At 44.3% G+C, this 22,695-nt stretch overlaps 2 protein-coding genes across 7 annotated transcripts in view; one reads left to right on the forward strand and one right to left on the reverse strand.

The window, feature by feature from the left end:
• The window catches only part of LOC135391155 (uncharacterized), a 247,571-nt gene that overhangs the window by 193,761 nt on the left and 31,115 nt on the right, over positions 1-22,695 (reverse strand). Inside the window, exon 1 of one of the 5 annotated variants that reach the window (XM_064621276.1) lies at positions 5,917-6,014. The exons of 2 other annotated variants lie outside the window; for them this stretch is intronic. The gene's annotated coding sequence lies outside the window, so the exon portion shown is untranslated. Of the gene's footprint in view, positions 1-5,916; positions 6,015-22,695 lie in introns of those variants that run through there. 2 more of the 5 variants (XM_064621281.1, XM_064621279.1) reach the window with 2 other exon arrangements.
• LOC135391144 (uncharacterized) overlaps positions 1-22,695 on the forward strand; it is a 168,058-nt gene that overhangs the window by 80,331 nt on the left and 65,032 nt on the right. Inside the window, exon 1 of one of the 2 annotated variants that reach the window (XM_064621254.1) lies at positions 6,047-6,127. The exons of the other annotated variant lie outside the window; for it this stretch is intronic. The gene's annotated coding sequence lies outside the window, so the exon portion shown is untranslated. Of the gene's footprint in view, positions 1-6,046; positions 6,128-22,695 lie in introns of those variants that run through there. 2 annotated transcript variants of the gene reach the window in all.

The raw sequence follows: 22,695 nt of genomic DNA on the forward strand, positions 1-22,695 counted from the left end.
AAAGGAAGGTGAATACAGCTCGGTATGTGCAGCGAAAATGGTAACAAGTAGTGGTATACTGCGGAGTCTTCTTGGTCAGCTCGCCACTCGTGAATCATCGAGCAAAATACACAGTTTGCTGGAGTTTTGTTTACTAAGGAAATTATATTTTAATGCGCATTAGAAATCGACTTCGCTCAGAGACTCAGTGTGTGACGTCATTAGGAGCTCTGGCGTCGGGAGTATGTCTCCTAGCAACAGGGCGAACGCACCTTCCACTGTTGGAAGACTGTGGGCAACTGTGGTAAGGAGACGAAAATCGGCTTTGGCTACCAGATTTCGCACCAAATGACGTCATACTTTCCCAGAGTAGAACTTAATTTTATGTGAGTTCAGCGTCACATAGAGAAACAATATTAAGAGAGAATATACAGTATGAGGCGCATTGATCGTAACGGCATAAGTACGGTAAGATCCTGGAGGCACGAGATTTAGCTCGTGGTGGCATTTTAATAATCATAATAAATAATTCTAAAATGTTTTATTGGTGCCCAAGAACGGTGTATGTTGCTCAAATAGTCAATACGGAAGGTCTTGTTTTTCTCCGGCGTACGCTGTTTTTGTAACGCCACTTGCAAAAAACGCGCGTTCACAAAATCCGACACACGGGACGCGACGCCAAACCAGGAATTTTCCTGCGGAGGAGCAAGCAGTTACCATGGGAATAGGCACGCCTCGCACTTTTCTATGAAGAGGCGCTCGCGTCATTTTCCGCGATAATACGTATTCGGAGGCCGAGGGGAGAGGGTGACGGCGTCCCTCTCGTACTGCTTGATTTTCCGTGCGTCGTAACTTCCTTCCGAACGGGGGATGGCATGGGCGCCGACCTATCATTTTCACGTTCGAGGGGCAGATCCCCTCATCCCGGTCCCAACGCGGTTCCTCCGAAAGCGTTAGAGTCTTTTCAGAACACCTTTAAACCGTATAGTCAAATGCGTGAACTTTTTCAGCACAAAATTGACGTACCTAGCGATTGATTCACAGACTACACAGAACAGTTGATACCAGCGGCATGGCCGAGCGGGTTAAGGCGTCCCGCTCGTGGGAGGTGGTGGGTTCGAACCATACCACCGGCTGTGCTGTCTGAGGTTTTCCCTGCGTTTTCCGAAGAATTTCCAGACGAACATCGGCACAGTTCCCACTGAAGTCGTCCCAGGACGCATGCTAACTCGCCGTCCCCTCTCTCCATCTGTCCACATCTGTACGCCGCTCATAGCCACAGTTGCTTCGCGGTGCTAACACGGAATTAAAAAAAAGAGCAGTTGATGACTGGGAAATTTGTTTCTGTTCAGAAAAAAAAAATAAAGCAAAAATACACGGCCATTCGGATGAGCTGATGGAGTTGCATTCCGTTCGCGATGTTAAACACGTTCGCACTCTTTCGATCCCAAAAGTGTTCGCAAAGATAAATTACTCACAGAAAGCGACGCATTAGGAAGGTGTCAACGCAAGTTCAGCTGCACTCGAAGGAGCTGTCAGAAAGGCGACAAAGCACTCAAACCTACAAAATTCGACGTTCCATATACATCGCGTCCGAACAACAGCACGTTACAATTCGACCGCCTTCTTCATCGGGAACTGAACTGTCGGAATAGCGACAGCCCTGCACACACGGTCCATACGAGGCCTGCTAATGCTGCTAATGTACTTCGAATACAGATCGACTCAATACCCTTACGAAGAAGCTACACAAAAAGGCACTATATGCCGGTTATGAACCCACTGCGCAGAGCACAATCTACGTGCAGTACACAAGCAATAACATCCTGAGCTACATGAACGATGCGAGTCACCCTTAAGCCACAACGGAGATAAGAAAAACCTACCGCACTTCACAAACTATACAGTATAGCAGTATACCCGCAACAAGAAGAAGAGAACAAACTCCATTCGCATCACGTCCAGAGCAGATATTTCCTGATTTCCTCGCGGTATTATACAGCATCATCTTTCCCAGGCTTCCTCTATCTACGTCTCTAATATACCACCCCGTTCTCACCGAACGGAACATTCTTCCACAAAATATACGCCTATTTTATTCTACTTGCGACGCCCCACGAACGCGCGGTATAGCGAAGCCAAGAAAATGTCGGAGTTGGCCTCGAATGGTGATTATACAATTGCCCTGGCGTGATCGAACAATCGGAATAGAAAGGGTACAGTAATGCATGCACGGTTTCCCCAAGTATGGTTTCGTGGGATTCGGCGATACCATTATGTTTTTTTCGCGGAACATTTGTTCCGTGCAACTGGGACTGTAGTATACCTGCGTTTTGAGAGGATGGGTTTATTGACGTTCTGTGCGAATGTGGTGAGGTTACAAGGGATACACAGAGTGCAATGTCAAGTGGTCAGTTCCGAAGGGCCTGTGAAAAAGACTAACGAAACTTACGGGGAACGTGATTTCTTTCCTTGTAGCGAATAATTCGCTGTATCGAGCATGACGAAATATGGTAGCCAGTTGCGGCAGGGAATACAAATTGTTTCGCTGTACCGCAAATTTCTTTGTACAGCGTTTCGTTATATCTAGGTCTCATTGTATATATATATATATATATATATATATATATATATACACGTTGAGGAGTGCTCGGAAGATTGCGGAATTCATGATTAGTTATAATCATTTCTCACCTTTGCTGAAAATAGGATTTTTACGGCTTTGAAAAGTATAAACGATATGGAGGAGAATAGGTAAAAAAAAAGAAAGAAAGAAAGAAACAGAACTCCTAACGCGCCTATAAACAGACAGAATTCTAGCACATTACGTTATCAGTCATACCCTAATCTCGAGACGTGTACTTTCATTTTAAACCCCCCATCTTCATTCAAAACTTCATAATGTAATTATTTTCCCTCACAGCTACATCGTTCGCGAAAGTATAGCTTTCTTCTACGTATCACGATTCAAAACAATTATGCACCGTAAATTACCAATACCGAGCAACGCGCGATCGTTTTAAAAATCAGACATAACGAGCAGCAAAGAGATCAGCTGGGCGCTCAGTTCGTCCGTCCACCGCTAGATGCCGCCACTGACAGCTGGCTGCTGGCGGCGGGGCCAGCGCACGTCAAACAAACGCCCTTGTGTGCCCGTATACGTAACATTCATAGTGACGAACGCCGCTTTGCACGGCCACTAAGACACAGGGATACAAAGCACAGCAGGGCTGTAAGAATGATGTTACAAAAGATACGGAATAAGCAACGGCTAAATCATTCCACAGAATAAGGTTACGTAACCTGCACGTATTCCCCCCTCTGCGCTACATAACTGCTAGTTCCGTTATGTATCACGTTCAGCGAAACTACTTTTGCTATTCATTGCATGTTCACCACACATGGGTGTGTGTTAGAGAGAGTCGAGGTACTTGAGTTGGTAAGACGTACACAAGAAACTCAAGGTACAGTAAATTCCGGTGTTCGGAGTGCAACTGTGTGCACGTCGTGTGCCCTAAGAATGTGACATTGATCCAATTTCAATTAATGTGTTCTGATTCGTATTACTTGAATTGAATTATGGCAGCGGAGGAAAAGGCGCCAGCAGTGAGATCACTGCCTCATCTACTACAACGTCATATCACCTCACTGTGAGTGATATATGAACCGTAGCATTAGCATAACCAGCTAGGTGAGGTACGTAGCATTGCGCGATTATTTGCAGTGCTCACAGGCATCCTACTGTAGAGTTCTCTTTTTGTCCGCCTTTATTCACCAATACCAACACCACTAGCTGGAAGCAGTATATTCGATATGCACAACATGTAATGCTACATCACAGAGCCTAACACGAGAAAACCATGGAACCTCAGTTCTTTCCAGACACCATGACTATGAGGTCTCGTAGTTCTGTTCTCTGACTTTTAATTGCTAAAATCATATCGTTGCACTTTGTTGTTCCTTCCACAATATCAGACTCGCTTCATCGCGTCTCCTTTTTAATATTTTCGTGCAGCTACCACTAATGAATTCGCCGCCGCAACTCAACTCGAAATGGTAATCTCACCAAGAAGACTTCTTACGCGGGAAAAATTAGCAAAGCAAACACACGCATATTAATGAAACGGAGAAGCGCAGTGATTCATTACGAGACTCGAGTTAATCTTTTTAAAACATAACAAAAAAATACCTCCGTATATGTTAAGGGAATGGAAATCGATCTGACGGGCTTACAAAAGCGCTGCCAACTTTCAGAAGCTTCGCCGTGTAATCCCATTAGTGAGCCTTGTGTTGAATTAAGAAATTACCGCAAAGAAACTTTAATTCGTTTAATTGGATCAGCAGGAACCAGCCACCCGCGGGTCAGTCGGTTCTAATCGAATTACTCCAATTGTTTTTAACTGATCGCTCATGCATATCTGTGCGAGAAAAATATAAATAAACATCAGGAGGTAGCGGCACTTTCCGCGGCAAAGATTTTGTTGGGACCGAGATTGATTTCGTGGTTTCGTATCTTGTTTCCTCTGCGCACAGCATGCTATGGAATTACTTTTTTTTTTTTTTTATGCTGCGGGTTGATTGATTGTTCAAGAGTGAAAATATTTGTGATGCACAGCCTTGTCCGCTGTAGTTTGTTGTTCCAACCTAGGCGAGATGGAAGTCGCTAACGTAAGCCGTTCTTCAGCGTCTGCCGGAACAGATAATGCACCTTTAGAAGCCGTAAAAAGCGGTGGAAATTTCTGATTTTTCAAAGCCGAATACACACATCAACAAGAACTGTCCCATCTCCGGACTTCGTCGATCTCAAGTGCGAGTACTAGCTAACAGAAACTCACGACGCTGTTAACAAATATAGTACTAGTCAAAAAAGTGATATAGTGAGCTTATAAGCCAGTCTCAGAAGTCATTCAATCTCAGCATTAAAGGAGTATGAGTATGGTGTAAACTTGACGTAGGCAACATATCCCTGAGTTTGGGGCGAAGACAAGGGGACCAACAGACCAAAGTAAAACACAGGGCTCTTGTCCTGTCCTGTACGTTTGTTTGTTCGCCCTTTTGTCTTCACCCCAAACTCAGGGATATATTACCTACGGGTGATTTGATTTGTTTGCCGAGCTGAACTGCAGGGGTTAACCTCTGCCGTACTATAGTTGAGATGATTCAGACACTCTTTTGTTATTACAGAGCGGAATCGAAACGATGTACAGCATTTTTTTTTTTTTTTAATTGCGAAACCATGCAATATCGCTCTCGTGCACAACGTGCACAGATAGGAAAACTTGCATGATCTGCTTGCACTCCCACGAAACAAAGCGCGCCTATAGAAAGTGCATGCGGCCAAATTCTGTTTTGTGTTCGTTCCCTAACGCATACTGAGTAGATTGCGCTTCATTCAAAAATCACGAATGCCATGAATGCCGGAGATCGCCCGGCATGCGCTTGAATTGCGTGCACATGACGCAAGAAATGCTGGAAATTCCCAGGAGAAGGCTCATACAACGACAGTTCAGCATGAGTCATGCATCAGACAGCGTACCGGCGAACACCTCCATTCAAATCTCCCGCGCCTCGATTTTAAAACGCGGAAAACCGCTCCCGTACCATGCCTCCAACAAGAACTTTCTTGCACGCACACACTTTTGCACGTTTCACGAGAAACACGGTTCGCATGAAATATTTTCTGGGCAGTGTTTTTCGAACGCACGCCTTCGGTTTTAAAACGCAACAAAAAACGCAGCGCTGGCAGCTGTTTCCATCACGCACGCACAGCGTTTGTTTACCAGCCGCTCTCACGCACAGAGCACAGAAATTGATCCGGATCGCCACCATACTGTCGCAAATTTCAGTTTAACCGTGTAACGCGCACTGTAGAATTATAAAACTCGAAAATTTGCATCGAAACGGGCATTCGTATTGCTAAAAAGGTGAAATACTGACCTAAACATTGCAGACGAGAAGCTCCTTTATGCGCGCCGCCATTTTGGGAGAGGGCAGAGTCCGAAGAGGGCGCCTGTGTCGCGCGCGCGAGCCGAGAGGGAGAGAGAAAAAAACGGGCGAGAAGGTGGAAGCGGCGCGCGCGCAGGCGTCTGGCTGCGCGTTCTCCAAAAACCAACATGGCTGCGGGAGGGTCTCAGCTGTGAGGATCCGTGTGAGTACATTTCCCTCTTTTGCACGCAACTTACGACGCTTGCAGCCCGATTTTTGAACGCGGCAGGGACCCGACACGATGCTTGATGCCGGGTCAAACCGATCCTTCAGGTACGGCCAGGATTTTCGCCCTAAAAATGCGTCCCAACGCGCACGTCAAATTCCGCCGATTGTGTGTGTATGTCTGCTCGGATGCGGCGCGCGCGTCTCCCTTCTCCGATGCTCGCAGTTCTCGTGTCACTTTTGTGAACGCACGGGTGGCTATCGAAGGGTTGTGAGGGACAGACATGTGCCGTGGCAGCGTGAACACTCCAGAAACGGATGCGGCGTCGCGTACTTTTTTCTTTTTAAAACGGCGGCCGCTTGGACATTAACGCCATCGATCAAGAGGCTGTGAGTGCTCCGCTTCGCGTTGACCATCGTGAAGGGAAGCGGCAGAGCGGCAGCATGCCGTGCGCGCGCGGACGACAGCATGGAATCGTCGCAGACAGAGACATGCACTCTTGTATGTTTCTCAGAGGTTGGGACGGCATGAGACAAGGACAGCCGCACGCGCGTCTCGTTGCGTTGCCATGGCGACGCGTGTAGTCGAAGGCAGTGTTTTTCGAAGGTTGACATGGGCGAAAGCCTTTAAAGTTCTGTCTTGTCGCTATGCTGGGTTATTTGTTCCTAGACTTCGTAAGAGTCCTAGCGTCATCTGTGCGTGTGACACCTTCGGCGTCTTGCTTGTCTCTAATCTAATATGTTCCAGCATTACCATTTGCTGGATAACGGTACATCCTTTCCACGATGGGTACGATCTGCGGGAATACAGTTTCGGTAACCTGCGCAATAACCCGGATACCTCTCATCAGGCACGCGGCTACTACCAGTGTTGTGAACTACAATTTGATTATGCTATGTCCCTCTCAATACACCTAAACATGTTCTCAAATAGCAACGCTTGCCGCTTCATACAAGGTCATTAACCTACTTCGTCTCATTCAATCCCTTCAGCACTTATAGGAGCGAACGCTCATCGTATGCATGATATGTCCTCATTCCGTACTTCAATTACGGTGCAAAATCGTACGGCCCGGCCGATACCAAAACATAGCCCGAGGATTCTCATACTGCCGCATCGTACCCGCTTCATTATACGATGGACTTTGAAAAATTGTAGAAGCAGATTTAGATGGGTCAAGTGCCGGCGGTTTTTCCGTTCTTGCATGTTCTTCAAACAGCCGATGTGTATTCTTCGGATTGATTGGTTCGCGAATATAGGGCTGTTACGATAGCGTCTCCGTAACTCAATTTTCGTTGAATCACATCTGATAAGGATGTCGATATGCAGTTGACTTTATGGTGCGCAATCAATTCTCATGGACGTTGCACTGAAGTGTCCCATTTTATAGCGCGGTACGGCTGTGTCGTAGTCTAATCCCATATACCTATATGCTCATATCTGACTGGAAAAACTAACGTCTGGCTGCCTAGCATCGAAAGATGACCAAAAAATAAATTTGTTGTCTCCAGGGAGACAACCGTGCTTTCAACCGAAGATGCCCTCGTGCTGTTTTTTTTTTTTCTTCTCTTTTCCGGCAAGATATCATTCAGTAGTGTTTCGTACTTGTATTATACAATCATATTCAAAGTCGGTGCAGTGTAATGACAAATGGTGGTTGATTTGACAAAGCGCAGCAGTTGACAAAGCATTTTTAAGGGGTATCGTAGGCAGAAGCAGTCACATGCATGTCTCTCACTTTCGAATGCTTCTATGGAAGAAAAAACACGACTTTCTGCACAGTTTGACTATTGCAGTGGTGCAGGAACAGGTTGCCTCGGATCAGCAGCAAGTTTGTTGCGTCAGATGCGTTATAAAACTTTATTTGCGCCTCCGTTGAAGCGACGGAGCAAGTTCTTGCATTCAGTTACACTTAGTCATTGGTTGTTGCCGCGTTGCGCAAGTACACTCATAGTATATTGCAATCTACCAATTGAGCCTTACGTTATATAAGGAACATCGTTTTGGGCATCGTACTAACTAAACCACTAACCTTTCGAAGATTTAACAGGCTCGAATGGTTTCTCTCACGTTACAGAGAGCCTGGTTACAAAGGATCATGCTTTAGAGGATAGGTTACACCCAGTGAATTACGTTGTAGCGAAAGAGTCGCGGTATAGCGAATTCGGTATATATAGAATGGCGGTTCATAGCGAAGTGAGCTTTCGGTGCCACACTGGTTTGGCGGACGACCAGCGCGCGTGCGTTCACTGCGAGATATTCGTGGCATATGCTCTGTTTATGTCAAGATAGGAGATAATCTCTGACACTCATATTCTCTCGCATCTGCTGAATATAGCCTTCGTAGATCTCCTTCACTTTTCGTCGGTGCCAACCCCCGTTAACACTCCCGAACACCTCGCAACAGAGATTCCATTAAAATTTCTCTCAGCTCCTTCACGAAGCCCCTATAAAAACGAGAGGTAACCCCACCAAGCCTTATAAATCGATGGCTTCAACGCGGATTGCCCCTAGTGGGTGACCGGCTTCCGTTAGCATAGAGGGGGGCAGCAGTCCAGGACGAAAACACAGGCCACGTTTCGCATTGGCTGTCCGCTCTTAGGGCAAGTATATTTGAAGAAGCAATACGATTACAACTGCTGGCATATTGCTTGTGCCTCTTGCAGCACAGCCAGTTTGTTGTAAGACAGGGAAAAAAGGTGCACGGTGCGTTCTCGTCGTGTGGTCGCCGTGTTCTTCATGGTGATATCGAACATGAAGGTATGCAGCCGCTTCGCTATACGAGACATCTACCAGGCATACACTTTGATGAGACCATGAATCAATTGTACTCTCCGTACACATCACGACAACAATGTATGTTTGTATTCTACATCGCATCTTCATATTTTCCTCTACTTCCATCATCATCGCATTTGGTAATCATATGAATGTCATTGATCAGGTTAAGCACAGATATGCTGATAACCTTTGGAAGAAATACGTGTCAGGCCCTGCAAACAAATTACGGCCTAGAAGCATAATGACAGTTAAGAATCGTTTTGGAATTCGTCTGCTGTTCCGTCCGTGACACGTGAAAAAGAAAGAAAAAAAAATAGACCAAGGGTAGTCAAAAGACAAGGGGAGCCCAGTATTCATACGAGCGACGTCTCCACGGAATATTCTAGTGGAAGAAGAAGAAGAAAAAAAAAGTTAAAAACTGCTCACGAGGGGAAAGCACCGCCGCGCCGCGTGTGTTGATTTGTGCTGTCCTTACATAGCAGACGACACAATCGGCGCTGTCGTCTGCTAGAGAATATCTTGTGGCTGACCCGTGGGGTGTTCCCCATGGTTAGAAGAGCACGAAAAGACATGACGCTCGCGTGGTAGCAGAAAACTATGACATTTCGCGCATCTTCCGCTGGTAATATTCTGGGGAATGTTGCTCTTGCGTGAACGCACGGTATCTCTCTTCCTCGAACTACTGCAATGTCTATCGAAAAGTGGAAACAATAATTTATATTTATTGTTCGTTTCTGCGCCTCACTTCATTTGTCATGACGTGCGCGCTGAAATAAAGGTGATCACGCGCGTCACACCTATACACGGAAAGGGGGGAAAATTACTCCAGGAGGCAACAGAACAAATATGAAAGCGACAGCAGTAGAAATGGAAAACGCAGCGGACAAGTGTTTCAATACCAGCCGAGGAGAACTAATAATGATGATGATGATTATGATTATTATTATCATCAAGAGGGTTTGCGCCGCCTGACAGGCGTAAAAAATGAGACGATGAGTAAATGAGCACCCCAGTACAGGTGGGTGCTTTATTTGCGGAAGATATCATTTATAATGAAGTTCGTACGGCTCACTACAGCGCTGGTATTAACACAGCTTAAAGAATGTACAGGACAACGGTAGGAAATGGTCGCATACGGGAGAGTGCATTTTTATTCTCGGTATGCGCTTCTCACCTGTAGTATACATGCATATAGTATCAGCGTTGATGTAGTCTTCGGTTTCGTGCTATAAGTAATGCACGCAAAAATCGAGCATTCGATTTCTCGGGATTTTGGGAATGTCAAGGCGTAATTTCACGATGTAAGGAGTTCGAACACCTTAAAGCCCTCCTGGAAGCCCTCTTAAATAAATAAGACATTGGAAATTGATCGACTGATTGATTGAATTGATTGGCTAAACTTTTCACAGAAGGAATACCATAAATATTGTCTGAATATGACAGAAATAGTCAAAATTAGTGTTAGGCTAGAGTAGGTATTAACTCTCATAATTCAGTCTCCGTAATTATTCATTAACCAATATGCTTCGGGCGCTATGAGGGAGGAGCTTTAGAGTTAATTCACGCCCGTGTTTCGTGTAATTTCCCCCTTAAGCTCGCAGCAGGAAGCACCACAGATATTTACATTTTCCCTCTAAAAAGTGTGCTAACAAACAGGATGAGACGCAGCTGTAGAACACTGAAAAGTCGCATGTGCTATCTGGGTCATAAATTACATCCAGAGTGAACCCGGAGGTCGATGAACACGCAAAAGGGAGAGAAAGAAATTGTGATATAGCGACATCGCTAGCTCGTGTCTTCATGAGCAAGTCAAGTAAGAAAGCACTTGAACATTCGTGCACTTATCATTCATAAACTGCGATGGTGACTTCGAAGTAGACCGATATAAGAGAGGCCGGGACAGCGACATCTTGGAACCATACTTAGCTTGCATGGAGATGCATCCTTTTCAAGCGTAATCCTGACTTCAAAACAAAGTGATGGCAGTTCCAACAATCACAATAGGACACACTGGTCATGCTAGCGTTACCTTCCAAAAGAACGACGAGTCACGGCTTTCACATTTCCATTTATTACCCTTCAAAAAGACACGTAAATGTTTGCAGCGTATTTTAATTTGTCTTTATTTAATTGCAGCCCTCTTAAATAAAACTTAAATACATTTATTACTTTTTCGCATTACTATATAGCTCCTATTTCTCTGCTGTCCTTTGAAAAAAAAAAGGGGGTGCAATTACATGTTTTATAGCCCTCGTTATAGCTCGAATTTACTCCTCCTTCTAGTCCACCCTGACACTTACTCCTCTATACTACAAATAGTCTCCGAGCTTATCATATAACTTCCGTACATTTAGTCCTGAAAGGGACTAAGTGGTTGTGGCCGATGCGTCTGGTCCCCAAAGAACTAAAATCACTCCTGTTTTCGTCTTCTTAAAGCGTAGCAAGTAAACTGACCATCCAGCGTCTATACACTTTTTTTTTCTCTCTCTCTCTCTTTTTTGCCCGGTCCGAGAGTGAGAAATTCGCACGAATAAGAAAGCGCGTTAGCAGAGCCCGCGATCTGGATGCGGAATAAGCGCGGTTTGTGGCTACACAAACGCAGTACACACACAAGAAGAGAGAGAAAGCACGAGGAGAGCGCAACCATATATTTGAACGAAAGAAAAAGCTCAGCACAAAAGGTGGAGTTTGAAACGACGTAGCCTCGCGGATACATCCAAAATCAGCAGCATTCTGTCTGCATGTATAAACAGCCCGGGCTTTGTGGAACGGAAACGAAAATGCTTTTGTCTGCCTTATAACGCGCGACTGTTTCTTCTTCAACCGCGCTGAGCATAGAACAAAACATTACAAACCACGGGGGAAATGGAAGAGGAGGAGGAGGAGGAGTTGGAAGTTGAGTCACAACCGGTCGAGACGTGGAGCATTATAATGAAAAGTGTTCATTAAGTTTTCAAACTTGTGTTCGAAGATTTCCTCTGGCTGTATTTAAATTGTGGCAACGGTGTGAACAACTGCAGTATGGAAAGTCATATAATACAGCCCTCAGAAATATATATCGTGGTTTATGCGTTGTACAGGGATGGACGTTTTTAATGTGATTTATCATCTTTCTTTGTCAGTGGAGCTCGTGATGTCCTTCGCAGTGACGAAACCAGACTGAGATAGTAGGCTAAATTTGTACTGACCTAGCGGGTATATACAATCTAAGAAAAACAGAAGTAAACTGCGTGGGAAGCAGTTACAGCTTCTAGTCCCCTAGACTGCAATGACTTTAAATAATCCGCATTTTAGTCCTTTGTCCATAAAATTTACTCCGCAGCGCCGCAAGTAGTCCTTAAACTGCGTGTAAACGTCCGTGCATTAGTAGTCCCGAAAAGGAGTAATGGTTGTGACAATTTATCTAATACTCAAAATGACCAAGATTACTTTTCTTAGAGTAGCATAGCATAGTACAGTAGCATGTCGGTCTATGGAATTTTTGATGCACCTCTATATCTGCTTGTGGACGTCCTCTTAAAGTCTAACACGATAATCTGGATAAGGTATACACCATGACCATAAGATAAGATAGCAACGCGTCTGATCTAAGCGCACAACTATGGAAACTATACAGATGGCGCAATGTTGCCAGACATTTTCGAATTACTGGCTTCCAAATGCCCCCTTTATAATATATATTCCTCTCAAACCGGCACGGCAATTCATCCTCAATAACTCGGAAGGGTAGACAACACAGCGAACATGTGGGGAAATGTTATGGGAAGGGCCTCACGACGAAAAAGCCGCCGGTATTTCGAACAGAGACTGTTCTTCTTCTTGATCTGGGCGCCCAGAAGACGGACAGTGTCTGTTCGGAATATGGACCGTTGTGACTTCTGCTTAGAACTCTCAGACGAGAGGTACAGTTCCGAGATAGGCGAAGAAAAAGAATCGCGCGATGCAACCGAATTACGCATCCCCAAAGAACTCGGCATGTTCTTCAGCGACGGAGCCAGGCCACGGTTCACTTCTTCTCCGTCCCGCAGAGTTACGGACGGCGAGTGTGCGCTGGTCTCTGTCCAAACTGCCCTCATGTTAGGCCCTGCCCTATCCACGCGAGACGTTCAATAGGAAAGATATAGAAACCATTGGACAAGAAAAGAACTCCACCGCATCTATATACACACATATAAATCTGTATACATTTGCGCCAGTATGCCATCCCTTATACTGCAGCCCTCCTCCCAGAGGGATAAAGTGTATATATTTAGGGGAAAGAGGGAAGGCACGCACGCAAGCTTCGGGAAGATAAAAGTAAAAACTGGTGCAAAACGAGACTGGACGAGAGTGCACGGGGGAACCCGAAATTCGGAGAGGGAACAGTCGTTGTGTGTGAGAGAGAGAGGGGGGGGAGGGGGGATTAGAAACAAAAACAGGGCTAGTTTTGTTCAGGAATGAGGGATGTATTGATTGATTTTTTCCTTTTTTTTTTTCGTTTTGTAGCTGAGTTTTGTCTCTGTTTCCGGGCCTTTTATTTGAAGGGTCGCGGTGTTTTTGTTTTCTCTCTTGTCTTTTTTCTCTACTTTGTTGTTGTCTGGATTGTTTTTTGTCTCGTTTTTTTTGTCTCTGAAGTGGTGAGGGAGGATATTTGGACGTCGTAGGCGCGGAGGGGAAAGAGGGAGAAACGTGAAGGATATTGAGATCTGGTTCTAGTTTCGCTTTCGACTTCAAGACATCAGAAATAGCGGTGAAATCGAATGAGGGAAGACTATACCATGATGATGCGGTTGTAGGGTTAATGTCAGGTTACCGTCAAAGGAAAGCAAGGATCAACCGGAAAGAACAATAGAATGCACCTTTTTGACGTCACATCCTGCCGTTCGGGATACCGAACACGATTGGTCGCCAACAGCATCCGTTTGGTGTCAGAATTTCGCGCTGAGGTGGCGGCACTGTTCGTGACGTACTCACGCGACAGGAAACGGCTTGGCCAAGTCTACAGTGAACAATGCTGGAGGAGAGTGAAAAATGAATGTCCCGGCCGCCTGATAAGTGAGAAGCTTTTCTTTCCCCCGTTCTCCGCTGTTTCTAATGTAGCCTTTCCGGAACCGCACACTGCCATTCGGCTCAGCCGCGAGGTCTTGCTGAGATTCTCCCGTTCCCTGGCATACCATATGACATCCGAGATACTGTAAATGTATTTTTATTCGCGATGTATTAATTTTTGCGAATTTCGCAGACCGCTAAAAAATCGCGAAAAAATTGTACTCGCGAACACAGCTTGACGTTTATCCCGCGAAAGGAAACAGCTCGAATCGCGAAATCAAATACACGCGGATAATTTCGCAAATGGCATGAATGCGCGATTCGCGAAAATTAATACACCGCGAATAAAAATAGGTTTACAGTATTGAAATAGCTAAAAACACACAAAGATGGACACATGATAGTGTCCCTCTTTGGCATATAGATCCCTGGAGTGTGTATTTTTTGTATGTCGGAATTTCACCGACAGCCCAATGGAACGGCTTAGTCCTTATGACTTTCTTCTGCTTTAGTGGAGTCCTTTGACGTGGCGGTGACCTAACAATTCGAGCTTTCCGCTGTTTTACCGTATGTCGTACTTTCATTGGCGTAGCCGTTCATTACCATTACCAATTCTAGTACCAACTGTGCCGCGACAGCCACTGTCTGTCAACACACGACGCAATGTGCGTTTAGAAGAAAAGAATGCCCAACTACATGCGCTATAGAAGTGATTAGCTGATGCCAGATTTTGAAATGAATTAGCATCAGTACAGAGCGTTATTAACTTGGTTACGTGAACTTCACGCTGAAATCTCATTAACGTGCACTAATTACTTCCATATCAGCTCACAAAGAACTTCCTCACTTGAGTACTTCATAACTTCATATGCTACACTCTGCGCATCACACCGGAGGCGCAAGTGAAAAACAAAGAAGATACATATACTCGTCGTTTTAAATTGAATAATCTCGAACGCAATTTGGAGACCTTTTACAAACGCTAATTGAATTCCACACAGTTAGCGGCGTCAATCAGACGCAGGAGTAATTTGAAGGCATATCGTTCCGTTTTCAATCTAGATTAGCGAGCAAAGCCAATCAACTTAATCTATATAGAGACGCGCACTGTAAATTAGCCGGATTGCGAAGTATTTTAAAAGCTCTTATAAAAGGAGGCCCTGCGTATGTTGGAAGGATTCATAGAAAGTTGCTTCGAAAGGCTTTTTAATCAAATGGGATTGGAGCTATATCTAGTTAGCGACGGGCAGTCTTGGACTAATGAAGAATGCCGGGTTTCAGACAAGGGAGATTACATCAGATGCGGCGGAATTGCAGCGCAAAAGATATTGAGTTTGGGAGTTGGACTGGGATGGTGAATGGAAGGCCTTCTGGTGGGAGTTATAGGGATACATATATAGGGATAGAAAATTGACTTCGTTAGTCAGTATAGGACATTATGAAAGCAAGTGTTAGACGATGTGACGGATTAACTGTGTGTCGCTCGTTCGCGTGTTCACCCTAACAAAAAAAAACTGAGTGAATTGGGAAGTAATTGCAATTGTCCCAGAGATTGCAATTACTCCCCATCAGGGTTGGGCATAAATACATTTCAGATGTATTTAAATATAAATACAAAATACATGGCTTAAATATGTATTTAAATACTTTGCATAAATACTTTGTAAGTGCAGTACTTGAATAGAAAATATAGATACAGTATTTGTCACTACTGCTAAATACCTTAATAAATACGTACATTCAATAGGCAAATAATTAAGGTCAATATAGGCTAAATAACTGTTTATAGCGCATTCAAGCAGACTGTTACGAAGTAACAGCGTTCCTTCAACATGGTGCTTTTATTGATTAAATCATTTAATTAGACGATCCTATCATCCATTCAGCTCTTGTTTGATCAGACAATGTTGGTTTGTGAAGGAAACGAGCCTCACCACAGGAGCTGAAGAACAATATGCACATCCAGAAAGTCATGTAACATCTAGACATTAGTCCAGGAGTCCTTCTGAAGTTTCAGAGCCAAAGACTCATATTTAGTACTGAGTACGCTATTGGTAGAAATGAGTAACGTTGATGCCATTAAATTGTTGACACAAGTGCAGTATCCATGCACGCCCGAAAGAAACTTCTAAAAGTGTGCTAATCCTTCGAACCAGGAGAATAATCTCTAGCCTCTATAAGCAAGGCCTCAGTCACGACAGTACGTGCAGCAGTGAAATGTGGAAACATGCGCATCTGATGTATTTACACGTATTTAAAAAGTATTTAAGCAAATAACTACTCCAAAAACAGTATTTAAATATAACTACAAATAAATTTTTGCGAATTGTATTAAAATACAACGTATTTAAATACTGCCCATCCGTGCTCCCCATATAATCCCCTGCCGCTGAAATTTACTCCCTAGCACTGGAAATAGTGCCCAAAACTTCTCGTAAACATTCATGAATTTCGTCTCGAAAGAGACTACTGGCAATCTATCTAGTTTCCCAAATTACTAAAGTTACTCCTATTTTTCTGTTTTTCAGCCGATATGCTATAGTGAAGGATTGGATTGGATTGGATCTGAATTCAAAATAATATGGAGATTATGGCTCCTCAAGCGCGGGGTATCGCTACTCCAGCCCAATATTGTATCACTTCAGTTGGTAAATAGAGGGGACCATCAGTGGTGGTGGTGGTGGTGGTGTTAATGATGATCATTAATGATTAGTGATGACGGCATGAAGAATGGACGAGTGAAAAGTGATTATGAAATTATCAAAGTAGTTTCATGGATGTGCGATATTTCCGTGGGTAACCGCTGCGCTCCAACTGTTTTGTACTGTTGCCTGTTGTATACTGACACCTGTACACACTGCACTGACGCCAGTCAGATGTTGCAAAATCGTTAAAATACCCCGGTGCTGGGTAAAAACATTCAAAACAAGGACAAAATGAAGGACAGCACACAAGCACTGCACTTTAGTATGTACCAACCTGCCCAATACCTTGCACTTACTCATCTAACTGTTCTAACATGCCAAGCAAACTGTGCATGGCAACAACATACCTTCCTCCTCTCCTTTCCTTTCTCTTTTTTTTCTTACCAACAAACAAATACCTTAGTGGCGTGGCCGAAGCGGGTTAGTGTGTCCCGCTCGTTAGTGGTAGCCAAGGTCGTGCTGAAGACTGGGAGGTAGTGGGTTCGAATCCTACCACCGGCTGTGCTGTCTGAGGTTTTCCCTAGGTTTTCCGAAGACTTTCCAGACGAATGTCGGCACAGTTCCCCCTGAAGGCGGCCCGGGACGCATACGAACCCCCCTGTTCCCCAGTCCTTCCTGCTGTCCTCTCTCTCTCTCTCTGTCAAAGTCTGTTTTCCGTTTATAGCTACAGTTGCCTCGCGGCGCTAACACGGAAGAAAAAATAAATAACTAGGAAGCAGTCTGTGCAGATATAGGTTGACCGTCAGGTAATAAACCAACTGCACGCACTTGGAATTCGTAAGTCAGTGTACGGAATTTGTGGATATCGTAAAAAAAAAGGAAAGAAGAAAGAAAAATACGCGTAACATTTCCAAACGTCAGTAGCTAGGCAGTAAATAGACTACCACAGTAGACTACCATACTGTCCCCGCACCCCCAAGGTGTGGAAACTCTTTTCGAAAATATATTAACGCACTATTCAACTATAGACGAAACTTTCACATCCGACGCGTACCATTGTAATATTTACAGAAGCAATGGAGGCTGCTCCTCCCGAGTTTCTATTCCGCTCTGTTGCCTAAATTTCCGTTCCGGATATCATTTCCATAGCAATAGAGGAGTATCCGTCAAAGCGTACACGGTGTCCCAATTAGCGGAATAAAAATTTTCGCTCAGAACCATTTCGATGCGCGTGGAGGCGTTCCTGACTTCTCTGAAGGCCATTCGGCCGACGTCACCTACTGTATTGTAATGCTGAAAGCTTCATTTTTTTCTTTTTAAAGTTACGTAACATAACATAAGCTCACTGTGCCAACGCCACCTAGGTTTAGAAGGCCTGCCTTATTGCCTCCTCTCCCTCCTTCGCTACGTGGCCATATGAAGTCAGAATTCGTCTGCTACTGCGATTCGCCGTTCTGCGAATTCAAGAACCCGCAAGTGATTGCAGCTAACTTGGAAACTGTAGGACCCGAATCTGTAGACAAAAAGTGCAACAAACTTTCCAGAAAATCAGTCTTCAGAAAGATATGGGACCGCTTTGCGCTAAGGACGTTCAATCATACTCGCAGACGACGGTGGTTCATCTTCATGACAACCGCTGAAAGCACGTTCGTGATTGGCTACCGCCGTTGAAAACACGATCCTGATTGGCTGACTCTTAGTTGTTACGTCGCGTCGACGAGTAAGCAGGCTTTCTCTATCTTAGGTGGTGTTGACTGTGCCCGCGTGAAAGTGTGTTAAAAGCAGGGAACCCCAATAAGAATGAGTCAGAAGGAAAAGAACATCAGAGGTAAAGGTAGAATACATATGGTCGCTTTTTCGTAGATGCATAGTCGTATAAATCGTTCTTGTAAACCTGCACTCTCCGAGAAAAAAAAAATGAGGAAATTCGGGAGCAATTCTAGTCGGCTATATTGCCCCCAATTACTCCCCATTTTAGTCCCCTGACCCTGAAATTATACCCTTTTAACTAACGTGGTCCCTAAAATTCGTGTAAACTGCCGTGCATTTAGTCCCGAAATGGTTAATGGTTTTAGCACTGAATGTGTACTATCCAAATGGACTAAAATTACTCTCTCTCTTTTTTTTTTTCTTCTTCTTTAGCGTCTGTGACGGGTAAAAACTTCAAAAGTGTTTGTACCACGCGTAGGTGATTTAGTAAGAATAGAGTTCGAACCATTAGGAGGAGCTTCTAGTTAACTCACTAAAATGTCCTATTTTTTCTGCACTTCGTCAGATAAAAAAAAAAGAAAGAGAGAGACAGTATATACACTGAAATATAGTGCAAACAAGCATGAAAGAGCGAATGAAAAGAAAAAAGAAAAAGAACGGATAATTCTAAAACACGGAAGAGCACGATTTTTTTTTGTATTTTTTCATCTCTCTCTCTCTCCTGCTTGTTTCGCTATGTGCTTAGCTGTACTATCCAGTTTTTCACCCGATGAAGTGCAGACTCTGCACGAAAGCTCCTGAACAAAAACTGGATGCTCCGAACCTCTTGAACTCCAGATCCTGGCTACCTCCGGTCGTGGGCTTGGCGACGTTTTTACATATTTTCTATTTCAGAAGTTTTATCAACACTAAATGTTGAATTCAAACAACACAGGGAGAAGAGGCGCTGACATTTCTCGTTGTTCACGTCGTAAATAAATGTCGCGTTGCAATAGCCACCAAGGTAGACGGCCTAGTTTCGTCCCTCGCAGGCAACTCTCTCGAAGAATTCGCGGTTTCCAAAACCGCATCACTGCCGCACGCATATCCACCCTAAAAAGTTTAATACGAGAAAAAAAAAAAGTAATTTGCTTGCGAAAGAAGAAGGAAAGAATTCCGGTGCGAGCAGAATTTACATATTGGTTAAGCCGCCCGCGAAAGCAACGTCATCGGGAAAAAAAAGTATAGAGGAAAAATGAGGGTGTATATAGATTTTATATGGACGTAGCGAGACGCGCGCTTGAAGCGCTCGCGTGTAAAATTTTATGCGCGCCGAATTATTTTGAATAGCTCTCTCCTCTTGCTGTCGAGTGGCGCATTTGAAGGTCTTCCCTCCCCCTCTTCAAAGCCCTTAATGGCTTACGGCAATTACCGGCCCCGTGGAGCGTGCGAAAAATATTCAAATCGCTACTGGCCCTTCGTGTTTCGCGGAATTTTACTTCTTATTTCTTTTCTTCTTTTTTTTTTTTACGGGAAAGAAGAAAAATTGTGTCTCGTTTGCGGTCCCTTTGTAAATGAACGCGGACATGTGTCTGTAGGCGCTTGTAAGCCTTCTGCTCCTCCGTCAGATTTTTGCTCAGCTCTCTTACACTTCACTCTTGTCGTTTTCTTTATCGCCGTGTGGTGATAATTGTATGTATGTGTCGTGGCTGTGCTCCTTACGTAGTTACACCGGCATAGGGCGGACCAGCGATTAATGTGTGCGTGATAGGAACTTTTTATAAAACCTTTTTTGGGACTAGTTGCATTGCCCGAACCATTTGTCCCTTTCGGGACCAATTCTCTCACATTTTATCGCTTTCGGGGGTAAAGGTCAAGTTCGGGAGACGAAAACGGCGAACATTTACAATCTGGGGGACCAGGATCTGTAACTGCCCCCAGATTACTCTTTATTTATTTTTATTTGTTTTTGTTGTTAGTGAATAGGCTTACTGATCACAAGGTCGAAGGTTCGATCCCGGCCGGGCATGCGAGCAAGTTTGGAGCGTGTCTGCTTAGGCATGTCGTCGTCCGCGGGGGACGTTAAATATGCTGCGTCGCCGTGTTCTGACATTTTGAAATTTTGACGACGTAAAAGAACGGTTAAGTGGGCAAAATTAATTAGTGCACAGATTAATCACTATTGCGTTGGTCAAACCTCCCCCTTAGTTACGTAATGGTTGAAGAACAACCGCACGACAAACTGTGGATTTGTCCAACGATATGTTTCCCTATTCTTGAAAGCCCTGCGAAAGAAATAGGAAAAACCTGCATCGCAAAGGTTACGTGGCGCCTATATAGTTCCGTCTATTTCTAGCACTTGTACAAAGAGAGAAAACATTTCGGATCCTTCTAGTAAAAAGACATTCCATAATCGAACGTGACACCCTGACACAACATGTCCCAGGGAAGCTTTACAAGTAATTTCGTATAGCGGGGTAAGCTATTGACAGCGTGGGCCGTCATAGAAAACACTTAGTCATGAAACACAGTGTGCATATTTTTTTTATCAACATCCATACGTAATAGCAAGGTCATCGCAACGATCAGCAAAAACAAAACGAAATGACAATTACTGGTTTCTTAACCCCACTTTCATTGTACGTCCCTTTGATGGGGTTGTTGCGGATAAATCCGTTCCCTTTGTGTTGCGCGGCGGTTAGAATATATTGGGCAACCGTACTTATTATTACAGTGGATGATGGGATAGCGAGAGTCGTGGTATATGGTGGATGATAATGGGATGGCCCCATGCTATGAGTTTACCCATCACGGACATCTCATTTAATGGCATTTGTGCAGCAATTAGACGTGTTCGTAGATAAAGGGTATTTCAGAGAGACACTGGAGAATATCCTTGTCACGTCTGCTGACCTCCATTGCCACGCAATGAAGTGTAAGGGATGTCATCATCGTAAGCGGCGACGGCGTAAGTAACACCGGGTTGGGGTCCGCTTACACCTACATGCTCAGAACGGAGTAGGATGTAATGTTAAAAAACATGAATGACGTCAAGACAAGGATGTAAAGGAGATGAATACTAAAAAGAGACGTCCGGGTGTAATGGCAAAATTACTCGCGATTGCACGTTTGTACAACAGCGTTCAGTATACAGTACTGAAAGAAAAACTGTCAGGCATGCGCTTTACTTAGACACTATGTGCTCTTAAAATAAGTCCGGATTGTCGAGTTACTTGATAGCAACGTAGTGGGCAAAAGGAGCCGAATTACTTATCGAAGTGCTGGTGCCTAATATGGATCACTATACTACCAAATCCAGATTGTTCGAGATCAGCATTGTCTGACAACTATGTGCTTTTGGGTACATAGATATTATACGTTCTATAATTCTTATTATTCGACACCAGAGAGACCGCAGAACGCTGACAATTGTCACACACACAGTCAATTTTCACAATGTCAGACAAGGAGAATTTCAGTGCACCGTACCCTATCGCCTTTGCGTACGTAAGGGATAGCGTTGGTGGTCCTGCGCGAACTAAATTGAAATTCAATTTTAAATGAAGGGGATAATGGCGGCGTTACCCTGTTAGTCTAACGTACAGGGTTGTTTTCCGAACGAAAGCAGCTCTATACCGTGGAGCGCGGCGTTTCAACGCGGTCGCAGGTATATATCGGAGAGCTTTATGCCCTTTTATCGAGCTCAAGGCCGCACGCGCGTGAGGCTTGCAACGAATTTCACGCACTGCACTCGATAGCATCCAGGAAGAATTCTAAATTTAGCGTCTGTATACTGACTGTGTTACATTTTTCGATTCCACCAGGTGCAACCGGTAGGAGAGCGCAGGTGAACGACACATGACATGCGACGGCCGCACATGACAGAATGTACCTGTGTTATTTCTCAAAAATGAGAAAGCGCAACACGATCAATGTAGCTGTAAGGATGTTGTTTCCGAAGCATATATATAGAGGTCATCCGTGCTAGCTATACGGTGAAAATTTTATAGAATAGGGAAATGCTTTTTTTTTTTTTTTTTCAGTAACAATAAGCGGCAATATGCTCTAAGTCGATAAGGCACACTAGAATTTCCTGAGGCGTTGTCCTAATTAATTTTGACGAATTACCCTTTTAATTACGAGATATGGAAGTTTAGCGCAACGACAATATCTGCTAACGTAGACACTTGGGGTACTTTGTACATGACGTAGTGTTGTTTGTCTCTTCTGTATGGTATTTTTAGTTCCGGTATATTCCCCAAACGATAGATAGTTTTGTATACCGTTTTTGCATCTCCGATACGATACCCGCTACGGCATTGGTATCATGGCGCATGCGCGGCGCTATCGGAGCTTCGCTAACGTATCGTCGGTACGGATCTCCTTGAGGACTAGCGTACCGTGTTATCGAAGACGTCACGC

Source organism: Ornithodoros turicata, chromosome 4 (assembly GCF_037126465.1).
Source record: "Ornithodoros turicata isolate Travis chromosome 4, ASM3712646v1, whole genome shotgun sequence".
In the NCBI taxonomy this organism is placed as follows: domain Eukaryota; kingdom Metazoa; phylum Arthropoda; class Arachnida; order Ixodida; family Argasidae; genus Ornithodoros; species Ornithodoros turicata.